This window comes from Dipodomys merriami, unplaced genomic scaffold (assembly GCF_024711535.1).
Source record: "Dipodomys merriami isolate MVZ:Mamm:240054 unplaced genomic scaffold, mDipMer1.0.p SCAF_141, whole genome shotgun sequence".
NCBI classification, from domain to species: domain Eukaryota; kingdom Metazoa; phylum Chordata; class Mammalia; order Rodentia; family Heteromyidae; genus Dipodomys; species Dipodomys merriami.
The window spans coordinates 2,880,071-2,892,582 of record NW_027202727.1 but is presented as its reverse complement, the minus strand read 5'-3'; the positions used below and the strand labels follow the sequence as shown (position 1 = coordinate 2,892,582).

At 54.5% G+C, this 12,512-nt stretch overlaps 2 long non-coding RNA genes across 3 annotated transcripts; one reads left to right on the top strand and one right to left on the bottom strand.

The window, feature by feature from the left end:
- Positions 1–720: 720 nt before the first annotated feature.
- On the bottom strand, positions 721–7,008 carry LOC138826289 (uncharacterized). Of its 2 annotated transcripts, none has more exons than XR_011371638.1 (3): positions 6,794–7,008; positions 2,548–2,783; positions 721–1,006 (listed from the first exon to the last, which is right to left on the bottom strand). It is a non-coding gene; the product is annotated as an uncharacterized lncRNA (long non-coding RNA). The 2 variants fall into 2 exon arrangements; XR_011371639.1 differs by having other exon boundaries at positions 6,901–7,008.
- Positions 7,009–7,357: 349 nt separating this feature from the next.
- Positions 7,358–10,411, top strand: LOC138826292 (uncharacterized). The gene is made up of 3 exons (XR_011371642.1): positions 7,358–7,495; positions 9,721–9,838; positions 10,362–10,411. It is a non-coding gene; the product is annotated as an uncharacterized lncRNA (long non-coding RNA).
- Positions 10,412–12,512: the final 2,101 nt, after the last annotated feature.

The following is a 12,512-nucleotide window of genomic DNA, read 5'->3' as shown; positions in this document are numbered from 1 at the left end:
CATCCATCACCCATCCACCCACCCATCCATCCATCCACCCATCCACCCACCCATCCATCCACCCATCCACCCACCCATCCACCCATCCATCCACCCATCCATCCAATCATCCACCCATCCATCCAATCATCCACCCATCCATCCACCCACCCATCCATCCATCCATCCATCCACCCATCCATCCACCCATCCATCAACTCATTAATCCACCCATCCACCCATCCATCACCCATCCATCCATTCACCCATGCATCCATCCACCCATCCACCCACCCCTCCATCCATCCATTCATCCATCCATCCATCAACCCATCCACCCATCCATCAATCCATCCACCCATCTACCCATCACCCACCCATCGGTCCCCCATCCACCGTCCACCCATCCACCCATCCATCCACCCATCCATCCATCCACCCACCCATCCACCCATCCATGTATCCATCCGTCCACCCATCCACCGGTCCACCCATCCACCCATCCATCCACCCATCCATCCATCAACCCACCCATCCACCCATCCATCTATCCATCCGTCCACCCATCCACCAGTCCACCCATCCACCCATCCATCCACCCATCCATCCATCCACCCACCCATCCACCCATCCATCCATCCACCCATCCATCCACCCATCCACCCATCCATCCCCATCCATCCACCCATGCATTTACCCATCCATCCATCCATCCATCCACTCGTGACTCAGTGAGGCACTTCCTGTGTTCATTCCCTTTATTTCCAGAGGTCAGGGAGGCCCTGGGATGGGTCAGGTCTTGGCCTTGTGTCCAGTGTCCTTCTGTCTGTCTGTCTGTCCGTCCGCAGGTCAGTTGAAGGCGGGCAGGCTGAAGAGCTCGGGTTGTATGTCACCCAAGGAGGGCAGCAGCAGGGTGGCCCCGGCCGTTGAGTTCGGGGTCGAGCTGGACGCTGGGCACCATGACCACCTGCATCCCCTCTGCCTGGGCGACCGCCATGCCGTGGGGCGTGTCCTCCAGCACCAGGCACTGCAGGGTCAGAGGGCGAGAGAGACACGCGGAGTGAGAGGTCGGCCGGGGGGTGGGCCGGGTGCCCAGTGTTGGAGGGAAGGAAGGGGGGAAGGAAGGAAGGAAAGAAGGAAGGAGGGAAGGAGGGAAGGAAGGAAGGAGGGAAGGAAGGAAGGATGAAAAGGAAGGATGGAGGGAAGGAACAAGAAGGAAGGAGGGAAGGAAGGAAGGAAGGAGGGAAGGAAAGAAGGATGGAGGGAAAGAAGGAAGGAGGGAGGGAAGGAGGGAAAGAAGGAGGGAAGGAGGGAAAGAAGGAGGGAAGGAGGGAGGGAAGGAAGGAGGGAAGGAAGGAGGGAGGGAAAGAAGGAGGGAGGGAAGGAAGGAAGGAGTGAAGGAAGGAAGGAAGGAGGGAAGGAAGGAGGGAAGGAAGGAGGGAAGGTGACCGTCGAGCCACGGCGTGCCTACTGGCATGTTCTGTGTGTGATTTCGAGGCCTCCCCCACCCAGGGCCTGGTGTGGGCCAGGTGAGCACTGTGCCAAGGAGTCTCCCTCCCTGTTCCCCTGGGGCTGTCTGTCCATCCGTCTCTCCATCCGTCCATCCGTCTGTGTGATTGTGTGTCTGTCCGTGTCTCTCTGTCTGTCTCTGTGTGTCTGTCTGTCCCTATATCTGTCTGTCTGTGTCTCTGTGGTCGGTCTGTCTGGTCTGTTCTGTGTATCTGTCTGTCTGGACTCTTATGTCTGTCTGTCTGTCTCTGTATGTGTGTCTGTCTGTGTCTGGCCAAGTGTCTCTGTGTCTGTCTATCTGTGTGTGTCTGTCTCTGTATCCGTCTGTCTGTCTATATGCCTATTTGTGTGTCTCTGTAGTCTGTCTGTCTGTGTGTCTGTCTGTGTATGTATGTCTATCTCTCTGTCTGTCTATCGGTGTGTGTCTGTCTGTCCGTGTCTCTGTGCTCTGTCTGTCTGTCTGTCTGCCTGGTCTGTGTATCTGTGCGTCTGTCTGTGTCTATCTGTCTGTCTGTGTGTCTATCAGTGTGTCTGTCTGTGTCTCTGTGGTCTGTCTGGTAGGTCTGTGAATCTGTGTGTCTGTCCCGTCTCTTGTGTCTGTCTGTCTGTCTATCTGTCTGGTCTCTGTGTCTGTGTGTCTGTGTGTCTATCTCTCTGTCAGTGTGTCTGTCTGTCTATTGGAGTGTGACTGTCTGTCCGTGTCTCTGTGGTCTGTCTGTCTGTCTGTCTATGAGTCTGTCTCTGTGTCTGTGTCTCTATCTGGTTTGTCTGCCTGTCGGTCTGTGTGTCTATCTGCCTGTCTGTCTGTCTGCATGTCTGTCTGGTTTGTCCATGTGTCTATCTGTGTCTCTGTGTCCGTCTCTGCATCTATCTGTGTGTTTCTGTGTCTGGCTGTCTGTCTGTCTGGTCTGTGTATCTGTGTATCCGTCCATATCTGTCTGTATGTGTGTCTCTCTGTGTGTGGTGTGTGTCTCTCTGTGTGTGGTCCATGCAGTGGACCCGAGGCCCGAGGCCTCGGTTTACCTGGTTGACGGGGGGGGGGGGGGATGAGGAGAGAACCTGCGGGTGCAGGCCAGGAAGATGTCCGGAGAACCTGTGGGCGCAGGCCAGGAAGATGTCCGGGGCGGGCTTGCTGGCCTTGACCTCGGGGTCATCACCCAGCACCACGTGGTGAAAGGCACCGAACAGCTCCCGGTGTGCGCTGGTCTTCGCCTGGTAGGACTCAGTCCCTGAGCTGGTGGCCAGGGCAAAGAGGATGCTGTGCTTCTGTATGTGGAGGATCAACTTCTCTGCACCTGGAGATAGAGAGACAGGAGGAGAAGAACTTAGGTCTTTGGTGGCCTAGGGGGGAAATCCACAAATCCATCCATCCACCCATCCATCCATCCATCTACCCATCCACCCATCCATCCACCCATCCATCTATCTATCCATCCATCCATCCACCCACCCATCCATCCACCCATCCATCTATCTATCCATCCATTCATCCATCCATCCATCCATCCACCCATCCACCGATCCATCCACCCATCCATCAATCCATCAATCCATCAATCAATCCATCTACCCAGCCAGCCACCCATCCATCCACTCATCCATCCAGCTACCCATCCATCCATCCATCCATCCATCCATCTGATACTCATCCATCCACCCACCCACCCATCATCCATCCATCTATCCAGCAAGCCACCCATCCATCCATTCATCCATCCACCCATCCATCCATTCATCCATTCATCCATCCACCCACCCATCCACTCATCTATCCATCCATCCATCCATCCATCCATCCATCCATTGACCCATCCATCAACCCATCCATCCACCCATCCACCCACCCATCCATCCATCAATTCATCCATCCACCCATCCATCCACCATCCATCCATCCATCCATCCACCCATCCATCCATCCACCCACCCATCCATCCATCCATCCATTCATCCACCCATCCATCCATCCATCCATCATCATCATCATCATCATCATCATCATCATCATCATCATCATCATCATCATCATCATCATGGTGACCCTGGAAGGATGTGAACTCCGGGCATCATCATCATCATCATCATGGTGACCCAGGGCATTTCCCAGGGCGACCGGCCGGGCCACATGCACGCACACGCACGCACACACGTGTATGAGCAGATGACATCTTGTCCCGAGCACTGGGCAGCGAGTCCTAGATAGGGTGGTGGAGACGGCACCGCGTTCTAGAAGGTTCTGAATCCAACGGTCATGGCAGATGGACCGGTGAAGTCTAGGATGTACACACAGACAGACAGACAGACAGACAGACAGACACACACACACACATACACACACACACACACACACACACACACACACACACACACACACACACACAACGGCCCGGGGAAAGGAGATGGTTCTAGAAAGTTTGTCCCTTTTCAGAGTTCTTCACCCAGACAGACAGACTGACAGATGGATAGATGGATGGATAGACAGATGGGTGGATGGATGGACAGACAGACAGAGAGATGGATGGACAGATGGGCGGAAGGATGGACAGACAGACAGACTGATACATGGATAGACGGATAGACAGATGGGTGGATGGATGGACAGACAGACAGACTGATAGCTAGCTAGATGGATGGATTGATGGACAGACAGACAGACTGATACCTAGATAGATGGATGGATGGATGGACAGACAGACTGAAAGATGGATAGATAAGACGGATAGACAGATGGGTGGATGGATGGACAGACAGACAGACTGATAGATGGGTAGATGGATGGATGGACAGACTGACGGATAGATGGATAGACAGATGGGCAGATGGATGGACAGACAGATAGATGGATAGACAGGCAGACTGACAGATGGATAGATGGATAGACAAATGGGTGGATGGATGGACAGACAGACAGATGGATAGATGGATAATAGATGGATAGATGGATGGATGGACAGACAGACAGATTGACAGATGGACAGATGGATGGATAGACAGATGGACAGAAGGATGGACAGACAGGCTGGTAGGTGGATAGACAGACAGACGGATGGATAGATGATAGATAGATACACAGATAAGATACATGAATAGATGGATAGATGGATGGACAGACAGACAGAGAGATGTATAGATAGACACACAGACAGACAGATAGGTGGATAGATATAGTAGATAGATAGACAGATAGACATGTGGATAGACAGATGGATGGATGGATCCATGAATGGACAGACAGACAGAGAGTAAGTAGATAGACAGACACCTGGATAGACAGAGGGATGGATGCATAGATGGACAGACAGACAGATAGACGGATGGGTGGATGGGTGGATAGATGGGTGGATAGAAGGGTGGATGGATGGATGGGGGATGGGTGGGTGGATGGGTGGATGGATGGGTGGGTGGATGGATGTTGATTGAATATGGATGGGATTAACATTTACACACTTGAGTGACTTGGACCCAAGTCCTGATACAATATGGGTGGGATTAACGTTTGCACACTTCAGTGAGTTGGACCCAAGTCCTCATCTGGATGGAAGAGAGACGGAAGGGATTAACATTTGCACAATTGAGTGACGGACCCAACTCATCTCCATGGAGGAAGGAGGGAAGGGATTAACATTTGCACACTTGAATGAGTTGGACCCAAGTCCTGCTGTTGATGGAATATGGAAGGGATTAACATTTGCACAGTTGAGTGACTTGGACCCAAGTGTTCATCTCAATGGAGGATGGATGGATGGGTGGATGGATGGATGGATGGGTGGGTGGATGGATGAGTGGATGGATGGGAGGGTGGATGGATGGATGGATGGGTGGATGGATGGATGGGTGGATAGATGGGTGGATGGGTGGATGGATGGATGGATGGATGGATGGGTGGATGGATGGATGGGTGGATAGATGGATGGGTGGATGGATGGATAGGTGGACGGATGGGTGGATGGATGGATGGGTGGATCAGAGGGTGGATGGGTGGATGGATGGATGGATGGATGGATGGGTGAATAGATGGGTGGATGGATAGGTGGATGGGTGGGTGGATGGATGGGTGGATGGATGTTGATTAAATATGAGTGGGATTAACATTTTCACACTTGAGTGACTTGGAACCAAGTCCTGACCTCAATGGAGTAGGTCAAGCTCTGTCTCTGTCTCTGTCTGTCTGTCTGTGTCTTCTTCTGTCTGTGTCTGTCTTTGTCTCCTCTGTCAGTCTGTCTGTTGGTCTGCGTGTCTCTACCTGTCCATATCTGTGTCTGTCTGTCTTTGTCTCTCTGTCTCTGTCTGTCTCCTCTGTCAGTCTGTCTGTGTCTCGTTCTCTCTTTCTTTGTCTGTCTGTCTGTGTCTGTCAGTCTACTTCTGTCTCTGTCTTTCTGTCTGTCTGTCTCGTCTGTGTCTGCCTGTTGGTCTGCCTGTCCATGTCTGTCTCACTGTCTGTCTGTCTCTGTCTCATTCTGTCTTTGTCTGTCTCGGTCTGTCTGTCTGTCATCAGTCTACTTCTGACTTCTGTGTCTGTCTGTCTCTTTGTCTCTCTGTTTCTGTCTCCTGTGTTTGTCTGGGTCTCGTTCTGTCTTTCTTTGTCTGCCTGTGTCAGTATCTGTCTGTCTGTGTGTCTGTCTGTCTGTGTCTCTCTGTTATTCTCTGTCTTTCGTGTCTGTCTGTCATTCTCTGTGTCTGTCTGTCTTTCTCTGTGTCTGTGTCTGTCTCTGCCTATGTCTGTCTGTCCATCTGTCTGTGTCTCTCTCTGTGTCCATCTGTGTGTCTGTCTCTGTCTGTCTTTGTCCCAGTGTCTGTCTGTCTTGCTCTATGTCTGTCCGTCTCTGTCTGTCGGCCTGTGTCTGTCTCTCTCTGTCATTCCCTGTCTGGCTCTGCCTCTGTCTGTCTGTCTCTCTGTCTGTCATTCTGTGTCTGTCTGTCTATGCCTGCCCATGTCTCTGTCTTCTCTGTGTCTGTCTGTGTCCATCTATCTGTCTGTGTCTCTCTGTGTCCATCTGTGTGTCTGTCTCTGTCCCAGTGTCTGTCTGACTCTGTTTCACTGTCCCTGTGTCTGTCAGTCTGTCTCTGGGAACCGCGCATGCTTGTTGCAGGGCAGCGCAGCCCAATCCCGCGCATGCGCAGATCCGTACCTCGCAGAGCCCGGGGAGCACACGCATGCGTGTTCCTGCTCGGCGGGGGGGGGGGGAGGGACGGGGCGTGCTGGCTCATGCATGCGCGGTACAGCGCGGAGGACCTCCCCCCCCCAGGTGGCACGCATGCGCAGTACCAACCAGACCAACCGAGGGAATCCCACGCATGCACGCACCACACGCTCGGCCCGGACGGTGCCGGACGACTCAACCAGTGCGCATGCGCAATGCGGACGGAACCTCGATCCTCCGGAGTCCCCTAGGCACCTCCCGGCGGACTCACGCTGTGCGCATGCGCAACTCGACCCTCCAGGGTCCGCTCTGCGCCTCCCTGCCGATTCAACCTGTGCGCATGCGCCGTGGGTCCACACGCGGGAGGGCAGTGGGAACAAGCAGCCAAGGGACGCGCATGCGCAGCGGCGCTCCGCCGGGAGCGCTAGGCCCCTCCCTGCTGACGAACCCTGTGCGCATGCGCATTGGCGCAGGCTGGCTCAGCCCCTCCCAGCTGCCTAACCCTGTGGGTAAGCGCAATGGCGCTCCGCCAGGCCGGCTCAGCCTGTCCCCGCTGAAGAACACTCTGCGCATGCGCAATGGCTCTCCGCTGGGAGCGTTCGGCCCCTTCCCCGCTAACCCTATGTGCATGCGCAGTGGCGCTCCGCCGAGAGCGCGAGCATGCGCGCCCGCGTCTTGGCGCCGGCTGATGACATCGATGCGACGGCGCCGGCGGCCGCGCCCGGAAATGCAGCCGTGGCGGGGCCGCGGAGCGTCGCCGCCGCCGCCACCATGGCCACCACTATGCCGTCCGGATCCGGAAGCGGAAGCGGAAGCGCGCAGGAACCCCGAGGACGCCGACCCGGGCGGCCCCCGGGTCACCGTCGGTGCGTGGAGGCCTCCAGGACGAGGCGCCTTTAAGAGGCGGGGACGCTGGAGGGCGTGGCTTTCTGATGGGCGTGGCGTCGCGGTGGGCGTGGCCTGCAGGGCGTGGAGCTGACAGGAGAGTCAGTGGGGGGCGTGGCCTGGAACAGAGGCCATTGGGCCGCTGGGGTTTGGGGGCGTGGCCTGGAAAGACGCCATTGGGCGGCTGGACGTAATGCCATTGGTCGGCTGGGCTGGGGGGCGTGGCTTGGAAGTAAGGCCATTGGGCCGCTGGGCCTAGGGGGCATGGCCTGGCAGGAACTAGGCTATTGAGGGTCCTGGCTTTGGGGGTATGGCTTGGAAGTAAGGCCATTGGGCAGCTGGTCCTGGAGGGGCGTGGCCTGGCAACAGTGATGCTATTGTGTAGTCTGGCTTTGAGGGCGGGGCCTGGGTGTGCTGCCATTGGATGGCTGGCCTGGGGGGCGTGGCCTGGCAGGAACCAGGCCGTTGGGTGCCCTGGCTTTGGGGACTTAGCACCCACCACCTCCCCATGGTGACTCAGGGACTGAGCACCCAGCACCTCTCCATGGTGACCCAGGGCAGGGACTGAGCACCCAGCACCTCCCCATGGTGACCCAAAGTGGGGACTCAGCACCCAGCACCTCACCATAGTGACTCTGGATGGGGACTGAGCACCCAGCACCTCCCTAAGGTGCGCCAGATCCAGCAGTAAGCACCCAGCACCTCCCCATGGTGACCCAGAATGGGGACTGAGCACCCAGCACCTCCCCATGGTGACCCAGGATGGGCAATAAGCCCCCACTACCTGCCCATGGTGACCCAGGACCAAGACTAAGCACCCAGCACCTCCCCATGGTGACCTAGGGCCAGGACTAAGCACCCAGCACCTCCCCATGGTAACCCAGGATGGGGAATAAGCACCCAGCAACTCCCCATGGTGACCCAGGGCCAGGTCTAAGCACCCAGCACCTCCCCATGGTGACCCAGGGCCAGGACTAAGTACCCAGCACCTCCCCATGATGACTCAGGGGAGGGACTGAGCACCCAGCACCTCCCCATGATTACCCAGGGACTGAGCACCCAGCACCTCCCCATGGTGACCCAATGTGGGGACTAAGCACCCAGCACCTTCCCATAGTGACTCAGGATGGGGACTGAGCACCCAGCACCTCCCCATAGTGATTCAGGATGGGGACTGAGCACCTAGCACCTCCCTATGGTGCCCCAGATCCAGGAGTAAATACCCAGCACTTCCCCATGGTGACCAAGGGCAGGGACTAAGCACCCAGCACCTCCCCATGGTGACCCAGGACCAGGACTAAGCACCCATCACCTCCCCATGGTGACCCAGGGCCAGGACTAAGCACCCAGCATTATCCCATGATGACCCAGGGCTGGGACTAAGCACCTAGCACTATCCCAGGGTGACCCGGGGCCAGGACTAAGCACCCAGCACCTCCCCATGGTGACCCAGAGTGGGGACTAAGCATCCAGCACCTTCCCATAGTGACTCACAATATCCCCCAAGCACCCAGCACCATCCCATAATGACCCAAGACAGGAACTATGCACCCAGCACCTCCCCAGGATGATCCCCAAGCACCCAGCACCACCCCATAGTAACCCAGGGCTGGGACTAAGCACCCAACACCTCATCATAGTGACCTAGGATGATTCCCAAGCACCCAGCACCATCCCATGACAACCCAGGGCTGGGACTAAGCAACCAGCACCTCCTCAGAGTAACCCAGGACCAGGACTAAGCACCCAGCACCATCCTATGATGACCCAGGGCTGGGACTAAGCACCCAGCACCTCCCCATGGTGACCCAGGGGAGGTACTGAGAACCTAGCACCATCCCATGATGACCCAGGACAGGGACTAAGCAACCAGCACCTCCTCAGAGTAACCCAGAACTGGAACTAAGCACCCAGCACCACCACCTGGGGAACAAGGACTGAGCCTAAGCATTCAGCACCTCTCCATGGAGACCGAGGATAGGAACTAAGCACCCAGCACCTCCCCATGGTGACCCAGGAACGGGACTTCACACCCAGCACCTCCCTACTGTTTACATGAGTCAGGTACCAAGCACCCAGCACCTGCCTATTACTAACTCAGGACAGGTACCAAGCACCCAGCACTTCCCCACAGGGACTCTGGATAATCAGCAAGCACCTAGCACCTCACGTGTGTGTCCTTTCCCTCCCCCTGACCCCATCCCAGGTTCTCCACGTGGCGCGATGACCGCGGTTGTACAGGATGATGGACTATGTGCCTGGTGGCCAACTCCTCAGCTACCTGCGCGCCCGCCAAGATCCTGTGCGCACTGGCCTACCTGCAGGTGAGCGGACCAGCAATGATGGGGGCCGCCCATCCATCCATCCATCCATCCATCCACCCATCCATCCACCCATCAATCCTTCATCCATCCACCCACCCATCCATCCATCCACTCATCCATCCATCCACCCATCCACCCATCCACTCATCCAGCCACCCATCCACCTATCCATCCATCCACCCATCCATCCACTCATCCACCCATCCATCCATCCACCCATCCATCCATCCATCCATCCACCCACCCATCCATCCACCCATCCATCCACCATCCATCCATCCAGAAAGTTCCAGAAAGTTCTCCCAAGGTTCCAGAAGGTCCCAGAAAGCTCCAGGTTTCAGAATAACTCAGCACATTCCCCAGGCAGGTGATCCCTCCACCCAGACACACCCCAACCCTCCCACCCCCCTTCCTTGGCCCAGGAATGATTTTTGGGGGGAGGGGGGGAGGGAAGGAGGGTATTGATGATATTGGTATTGGTGTTGGTATTGATACTGATCCTCTCATGGTCTATTGATGATAGGTTTTCCCAGGGGATCTGTTTGATCTAAGGACTTGAGACGCTTCCAGGACAACCCATTGAAGGTTCTAGAAAGAAGCCAGGGCTGGGGCTGGTTTCTATTTCCTCCCCACCCCCCCCCATTCTCCCCAACATCTGGGACCCAGTTGCGTTCATCCCTTGGGATTCTCCTCCATGGGAGAAGTTGAGGATGGATGATGACATCACCCCTTCCCATGATCCTTTGCGGTGACTGGTCCAGGGTCCCTTGACTATTCTTGTTGTTGTTGTTGTTGTTGTTGATTTATTATGATGATTAGCTCATGTGCATGGTCTTGTCTTTCCCTTCCCCCCGCCCCAACCAAGCTTCTAGAAGCTTCTGGAACAAATTGCTGATGGATTTCCTGTGTGTGTGTCAGACTCAACCAGAACCCAGCCAATGGCTTCCTCTTCTCAACGCCTGGAAATCTGCCCAACACTTCCTGGAAGGGGGGAGGGGGAGGGGGAATGGAGGAAATGAATAATGAATGAATGAATTCCCTCCTTCCTTCCCTCCTTCCAATCCTTCCTTCCCTCCATCCTTTCTTCCTTCCTTCCCTCCTTCCTTCCTTCCTTCCTTCCTTCCCTCCTTCCTTCCTTCCTTCCTTCCTTCCTTCCTTCCTTCCTCCTTCCTTCCTCCTTCCTTCCCTTCTTCCTTCCTTCCTTCCCTCCTTCCTTCCTTCCTTCCTTCCCTCCTTCCCTCCTTCCTTTCTTCATTCCTTCCCTCCTTCCTTCCTTCCTTCCTTCGTTCCCTCCACTCCTTCCTTCCTTCCTTCCCTCCTTCCTTTATTCCCTCCACTTCTTCCCTCCTTCCTTCCTTCCTTCCTTCCCTCCTTCTCTCCTTCCTTCTTATGTCTTTCTGTCTGTCTCTGTGAGTCTCTGTATTTCTGTCTCTGTCTGTCTCTGTGTCTCTTTCTGTTTTGCAGTCTGTTTGTCTGTCACTCTGTCTCTGTCCATTTGTCTCTATGTCTCTGTGTGTCTGTCTCTGTATCTGTCTGTCTGTCTCTGTCTGTCTGTCTCTGCCTCTGTTCATCTGTCTGTCTGGCTAGCTATGTCTGTCTCTGTCTCTTTCTGTCTCTGTCTGTCTGTCTGTCTGTCTGTCTCTGACTCCATTTTTCTGTCTGTTTCTGTTTGTGTCTGTTCATCTGTCTCTGTGTGTCTGTCTGTCTGTCTCTGTGTTTCTCTGTATTTTTCTGTGTCTGTCTCTGTCTGTTCGTCTGTCGGTCTCTCTGTGTGTCTGTCTGTCTTCATCTGTCTGTCTCTGTGTGTCTCAATCTCTATCTGTCTCTGTCCGTTTGTCTCTCTGTCTATGTCTCACTCTGTATTTGTCTCTGTCTGTCTGTCCATCCGTCTGTCTGTCTCTGACTCCTTTTTTCTCTTTTACCGTTTCTCTGTCTCTATGGTTCTGTCTGTACGTCTGTCTGTCCCTGTCTGACTCTGTGTCTCTCTGTGTCTGTCCATTTGTCTGTCTCTCTGTCTGCCTCTGTCTGTCAATTTGTCTGTCCATCTGTCTCTGTCTGTTTCTCTGTCTATTTCTCTGTCTGTCTGTCTGTCTGTCTGTCTCTGTTCATCTGTCTCTCTGTGTCTGTCTGTCTGTCTATCTCTATTTCTGTCTGTCTCTATTTCTCTTTGTGACTTTCTGTCTGTTTCTCCGTCGGTCTGTTTATCTCTGTGTCTGTCTGTCTGTCTCTATGTCCATTTGTGTCTTTGTCTGTGTCTGTCTGTCTCTGGTTATCTGTCTGTGTCTGTCTGTCTCTCTGTCCATTTGTCTGTCTCTGTCTGTGTCTGTCTGTCTGTCTCTCTGTCTCTTTCTGGGTCTGTCTGTCTGTCTCTGACTCCATTTTTCTGTGTTTGTGTCTGTGTCTCTGTCTGTTTGTCCCTGTATCTGTGTGTTTGTCTGTCTGTCTCTGTCTTTCTCTATCTGTGTGTCATTCTCTCTCTGTGTCTGACTGTCTCTGTTCATCTGTCTCTCTGTGTTTCTCTCTATATATTTGTCTCTGTCTCTTTGTCTATCTGTCTGTCCCTGTCTGTGTGTCTCTCGGTCTCTATTTGTCTCTTTGTCTATCTCTATGTCCATGTCTGTCTCTGTATGTCTGTCTCTGTTCATCTGTCTCTCTGTGTCTGTCTGTCTGTATC